The sequence below is a fragment of the Humulus lupulus genome, chromosome 9, assembly GCF_963169125.1.
Source record: "Humulus lupulus chromosome 9, drHumLupu1.1, whole genome shotgun sequence".
NCBI classification, from domain to species: Eukaryota; Viridiplantae; Streptophyta; class Magnoliopsida; order Rosales; family Cannabaceae; genus Humulus; species Humulus lupulus.
Genome location: NC_084801.1, coordinates 145,118,469 through 145,124,642, shown reverse-complemented (window position 1 = coordinate 145,124,642; position 6,174 = coordinate 145,118,469). Strand labels below are relative to the sequence as shown.

Here is a 6,174-nt window from a genome sequence, read left to right as displayed (position 1 = left end):
TTTTTTTTTTGTTTTATAAATAATGAGGCTCTCCCGTCTATACTACTGAAAGATAGAGGGCCTTAGGCCGCCACCCTCTCCTCCTCTCTGTTTGTCTCTTGTCTTCGTTTAATGAATCCCATCAACCTCTTTTCTTCGATTCTTTATTTTTCTCTACTACCTTAGGGCATCTCTTTTCTCCCCCTCGCCTTCCTGCTTCGAGTCCATCCCTTCTTCACTCTCTCTTAAGACGCTGCCTGGCGGAGACAGAGGCAAAGGCGAGGTCATGAGGTCGATGTTGTGTGGGTCTTCTTCTCCTCGGCGCATGGTGGAGGCAAGGTCTGGTGTGTTTCCTCTCAGATTTTTTATTTATTAATTTTTTGTTGTTGTTGTTGGTTGGTTTATGGTAGTCGCAGTCTTAATATGGGGTATTTTAATCACTGTGTGTTTAATAATCTTATGGGTTTCCTTCATAGTACATGTTTCTTGAATCTGGGTATTTTTTGTCCTTCACTTCAGTTATTATATATGGATTTTTGAATATGAGTATGACTTTTAATAAATTTTTTATCTAGGTATTATTCTTCTTTCCTAGACGCTGATTCCCTTGTTGTCTTTCTGGCCTCCCTCCCCCGTTCCTCAACCTCACCATTCATCTCTCAATATTGAGGTAATATGTTGCTCCATTAATTTCGATTTCTGCAATTTTTGTCTCGTGTAGATTTAAATAACTATAGTATTGTGATTATTTGTGTAAATTAGGAATTGAATTGATTTTGCGATGTCTGAAGCAAGAGGGAATGAGATAATTGATGTTGAGCTTCGTGAATCATTCTCTACAATTAGCATAATTTTTTATTGCTTATTGGTGCAGAATATGAAGGTATGGGTTCTCAAACTGTTAGTAAATGTAGTATATTTTTGTGTAATTTTTCTTTAATACATTTGTTAGATCTTGATTATTCTCTTTCCAATAATAGGATTTAATGGAAATGCATGGAGCAAATAAGTTTGGGGACGGGAAGTTTAATTACTTATATTACATTATATATATATATATGTTATTTATATTTTTTGAAGCTATTCTTGCATATATATAGTGGCTAAATAGCTCATTTCAAATTGCAATTTACATCTGAAAGTATAGAGTAGAGAAAGAAATAAACTGAAGTCTTTTATGTTTCAGATTCATACCATGACTTCAACTCAATCACAATAACATAGTGATGATATATATGAGTCATTTTCATTTTCTTTTTTGTTTATATGTGCATACATACATATACTGAGATATTTTTTTGTAAAAGTTGATGTACTAAATAGAAAATGGAGTTGTGTATTCATGTATGATATAAATCTCTTTTAGTACCCAATTTGACATAGACTTAATTTCTTATACTGATTCAGGGTTGGTGGATTGCTAGACTAAGATGGTGGTGTTAGGGAACTGCTTATGGGAAAAGATGATGAGACAGAAAAATGGTAATTTTTCTTACTTCAAAAAATCCAACGTAGACTTTGGGGTCACGAACTCATGGTTCACTCAGCCATTTGTTATTTTCTTGATAGGTTATTAGTAAACATGTGAGAATTATGTATTGAAATCTCTGCTTTTTGTTTTTAAAAATGCAAAAAATCAATCACATTTGTTTGTAAAATTGCAGAATGTTTTCTTTAAAGTAAAACATAATCTGAGTTTTTTCTTGAGAAACTTCTCTGTAGAGTCCAAGAACTTTACTCAGCTAAGTTAGATAGTAGTATAATAGTAATAATGGAATTATCATTATGACTGTGGAGTTTTGGTTCAGACCGGGATTTATTTGGACACTCATAGTAGTACTTGTAGATTTTCTAAGTTTAACCTGTAGTTTAGAAATATTAATTTTAACCTAAGGTTTGATTAATATGACTGATATTGAGGATAATATTTAATATACTATAAGGTTTAGATAAGAACCAATTAGATAATAGCACATGTTATGTATGGGTTTATATATGATTAAGTATTTTGAGGATTAAATTTATTAAGGTAAAAGATTTGAATACCCTAAGGTCAGTCAGCAGCTTTGAAAACGTTAGAGGGCTTAGTCAAGGCTGTTTACTCAATTTAAATTAAGCTAAAAATGTGTAATTTCATGTTTAAATAATCAGCGTATGCCGATATATCGCAGCTATAGGGGGCGATATATCGCAGTACGAAGATACAAAAAACACGAAACGTTGCACGATTGCCTCGGCCATACTGGCCCAGGCGATATATCGCCTACAGGGGGCGATATATCGCCCCTCTCAGCATATTTTGAAAGTTTTCAAAAATGTTCTCCATTCAAACCTTCAACCTCTTGATAATTCCAGCATCTTTTTGAACGAGTCTTCAGCCTCTGCTGAACGATAATCAAATTATTTTCACTTAAAAAGCCATTATTTTTATTCAAGTTAAATGAAGATCTTTTCATTCCTAAACTCTATAAATAGGACCTAGTACCCAGCCATTTATTCATCTATTACTCTAAGTTCAGAGGCTGCAAGTTGCTAGGTGAGTGTGAGAGTGTAAACACTTGGGTTGGGAATTATAAGCTTGATCACTACAAGCTTACTAAACACTTGGGAAGTAAGGTTCTATTCACATTTCGGTTCAAGGTTTAGATTGATCATAGAAGTACTCAAGGTATCCCAAAATCTAGTCCATTTCTGTATTATGTTCTTTAAAAATTCTCATAGTCTTCTACTCATTCTAACCTTATTCCTATTCTTGATTAGGAAATCCAAGTTCTTAAGCACAAGTTTTTTGGTAAGTATATTTTGATAGCATAGTCCCTTTTTCACTTTCATCCCTTTTCTTCAATATACTCACCATATTATAAATGGTTTTTAGGAGTGTTCCAAGGTCCCAAATCAGTTCTCATATCCCGGTTATTTTGGTAAGGAAAATAGGATAGGATTTATGTTATATGCTTTTATATGTTATCTTATGATTTTATGTTATGCAATATGTTATGATAAGTATGATTGTAGACTTGGGCATATGACCTATATGACTAACAAGCCCCAAATAGATTATGGGCATATGACTTGCTTAGCTAGCAAGACCCCACTAATCTAATGGGCATATGACTTGTTTAGTTTATGGGACCCCAAGTAATAATGGCCATTATAGTATGTATGTGACATAAGTTATAGTATGTTTTATGTTTCTTTATGAAATTTATGTATATGGCCTATGTGTTAGATTTTTCCTTGCTGGGCATTAGGCTCACTCCTTTTATGTTTATATGTGCAGGAAAATAGCTTAGTGGCGGGAAGGGTTCTTGGAAGCTTGGGGAATGTGTATTGAGGCGAAATGGATTCAAGGAGTCGAGAGTTTTGGTTTTCGAGGATGTAGTCTTTATTTATGGTTTATGTGTATTTTTCCGCACCTATTTATGTAATCTCTTTTCATTACAATTAAGTAATGTTTTCTTTTTAAAACAATGGGATCCCATATCCTACTTTGAGTTTTATGTAAGTTTAACATTTGTTTTTACAAGTTTTAATAAAGTTATGATCTTTTCACTTGTAAGTTTTGTTAAAGATTAGTGTCTATGTATAGTTTTCGTTAATGGTCCAAGGTCTAGAGTAGTTGGGTCATTACATTCTCTGACTTAGGTTTCCTCTCAAGTAAAACATTCATGGAATTTCCAATTAGATAATTAATTTAACCGAAAGAGAATTGATATAAGTTTATGGTGATGAAGCTATTTTTTAGCTCTTCTATACTCGATAATTAGATAATATAACTCAAGCTCAAGCATTTTGAATCTGCGATCTCTAAAAGTGTAGAAAAGTTTCTAAACTCTTAATGTTACAGGAATGTATTTTGGCTCTGCATTCGAAGATAGAGTATCCACACGGTGCATGCATAAAGCCGGGGCCATTTTTGTATCTATGTTCAAGCATGTGAGAATTGTGATTGCATTTGCTGCAGGTACTATCTTCTTTGAGGATAATGCCTTAGTCATTTCAATACAATTGAAAAATTCAAAAAGAGTTTAGATTTATGTTTTTGAATTTCAGGGTACTTTAAAGTATATGCAATGAGGTTAATTTTCTTGACTCTAAATAGTTTAGGCAATTATATTTTATGAGATTGTTGTAAGAAACTTCCTTTTAACCAAACATACTAATTAGACAATTCAGTTCTTGAGGATAACCATATTTTTTTGATTGGTTCTTGTTGTCATTGATGCCTAATAAAGAAAGTGTGTCAGAATATGATTAATAGAATAGACCTTTTATTTAAAAAATTTAGTTAATTACTATGATTAATTTCAGCTTAAAAAAATATGGTATATTTTATTAGAATGCAATTCCTTGTGCTGATTTATTATTTAAATTATATTTATGTGAAATTATACAAAATTAATTATCAACATATAACCTTTTTCTTTTATTATAATGTTGATATTAATGTTTAGGTGAATATTTTGATTGATCTTAAAGCATTGGATTGGTACTTGACTTGCAAAAGGTTTGTTGTATTTGATTTTTCTTATTTTTAAATCTTTCACAATTTTGAATTTAAATTGTATAACTTAAGTGGAGTTTAGATATCTTAGATATTCATCTGTAGTGAAGTACGTTTGAGAATTTTGTGTGCTACGATGATAACGGAAGGGTGAAAATTTCTATGTCTTAGTGAAGTAGGTTATGAGAATTTTGTGTGTTGCGGTGATATATGGATGAAAATCTGTGTGTTGTTTGATTTGTTTGTGTTGATTGTGACAAATGGCTAGGCTAGTAAATTAGGATATATGTTGTCTAATTTTGTTAATTGAATGCTTCATCCATATTTTTACCCTATGTTTGAATTGTTTCTTGGTATAATGCTACTTCTATATATGAAAATAAACTATTATATTATAAAATAAAGTATTTACTAATAAGAATAAAATAGATGTTGTCTCTTTGGCAACAATTTATACTAATAAAATTAAACTTGGTTTGCTTTGATTTTTTATTGGAGTTGGTCTCTAAAGTGTCTTGAATGATGTTGGGATAATAAGATACCGAATGTTTAATGTGCTTATGGTTGCAGAGAAAATCAAATCAAATGGGTCACAAAGTTAGGTATTTTTGTTGTAGCAATGTCAATATGATGCTACAACATCAATTTTGAGCAAGCTCTCTGACTTACTTTTGTTGTTACAAAGTTCGTGTAATGTTACAACAAATTTTCAGTGGACAAGGATAGCTTTCATAATTACTTTTGCTGTAGCAAAGTTCGTGTAATGCTACAACAATATTTTAGTGGACAAGGACAACTCTCTCACTTACTTTTGCTGCAATAAAGTTCGTATAATGCTACAACAAAGTTAGTAGTTACTACTCTAGAAATTAACGAAGTTCGAGAAGAATGAGAGAGTTAGAATCGTTTCCGCGCTTTGCCCTCTTTTCATAGCTTTATGTAATCTTTGGGGGAAAGGCTATTTTGAAAGCAAGGAATCAAGGACAACAAAACTCTCTCTCTCTCTCTCTCTCTCTCTCTCTTAATGTTGTAGTATGAGAGAAAGTTCGAGTTTTTCACATAACCCCACTGGTTATGTGAAGCAAAATATCCATTTTCCCACTGGAATTGGGCGTAAAAATGATTCCGTTCTTGATAATTCTAGTAACATCCCTCATCGTTATTGGAGTTTCAAAACAGAGCACAAGGTATTCATGGTCACTTTGACCAACGACGGTGGGGCAGTCCAATTTTGTGAAAGAACAAGGTTATCTGGATTCGAGATTAGGCTGTCCTTAGAAGGCGCAAGGTGGTTGGTTGATGAGATAAGGCATTTGTCGGCCTCGAAGGATGCCAATAGGAAAGGTTTCAAAAGTGTTTTCAGGAACAACAACCAGATGGTGACAATTGAATGTTTCAAAAATATCAGAGGAGTTTTTCTCAAAGTTTCAACCTTTATACATAGTGCTGTTAGATGCGTCATTATCCCGGATGAAGGTTGGGAATCTTGTTGGATGGAACTGAACAATTGCCTTCTTGGTTCGGTTGGGAGACAGGCAGGATTCAAACAGAAGGAGCTGAATCAAAAAGCCAGCCTATCAAAGAAGTCGTGGGCCTCCATGGTAGTAGGGAAGGAAGAGAAGGAGATTGATGATAAGCTTAGAAGTCGAGCCAATCAATTCTTTTTGGACAAAAAGGGTCATGCAGTGCTG

The 6,174-nt window shown here is 33.1% G+C and overlaps 1 long non-coding RNA gene across 2 annotated transcripts; it reads left to right on the top strand.

Moving 5' to 3' along the window:
- LOC133800507 (uncharacterized) lies at nucleotides 1-3,533 on the top strand. Of its 2 annotated transcripts, none has more exons than XR_009876496.1 (5): nucleotides 1-318; nucleotides 555-649; nucleotides 742-862; nucleotides 1,387-1,461; nucleotides 3,260-3,533. It is a non-coding gene; the product is annotated as an uncharacterized LOC133800507 (long non-coding RNA). The 2 variants fall into 2 exon arrangements; XR_009876495.1 differs by having other exon boundaries at nucleotides 3-323.
- Nucleotides 3,534-6,174: the final 2,641 nt, after the last annotated feature.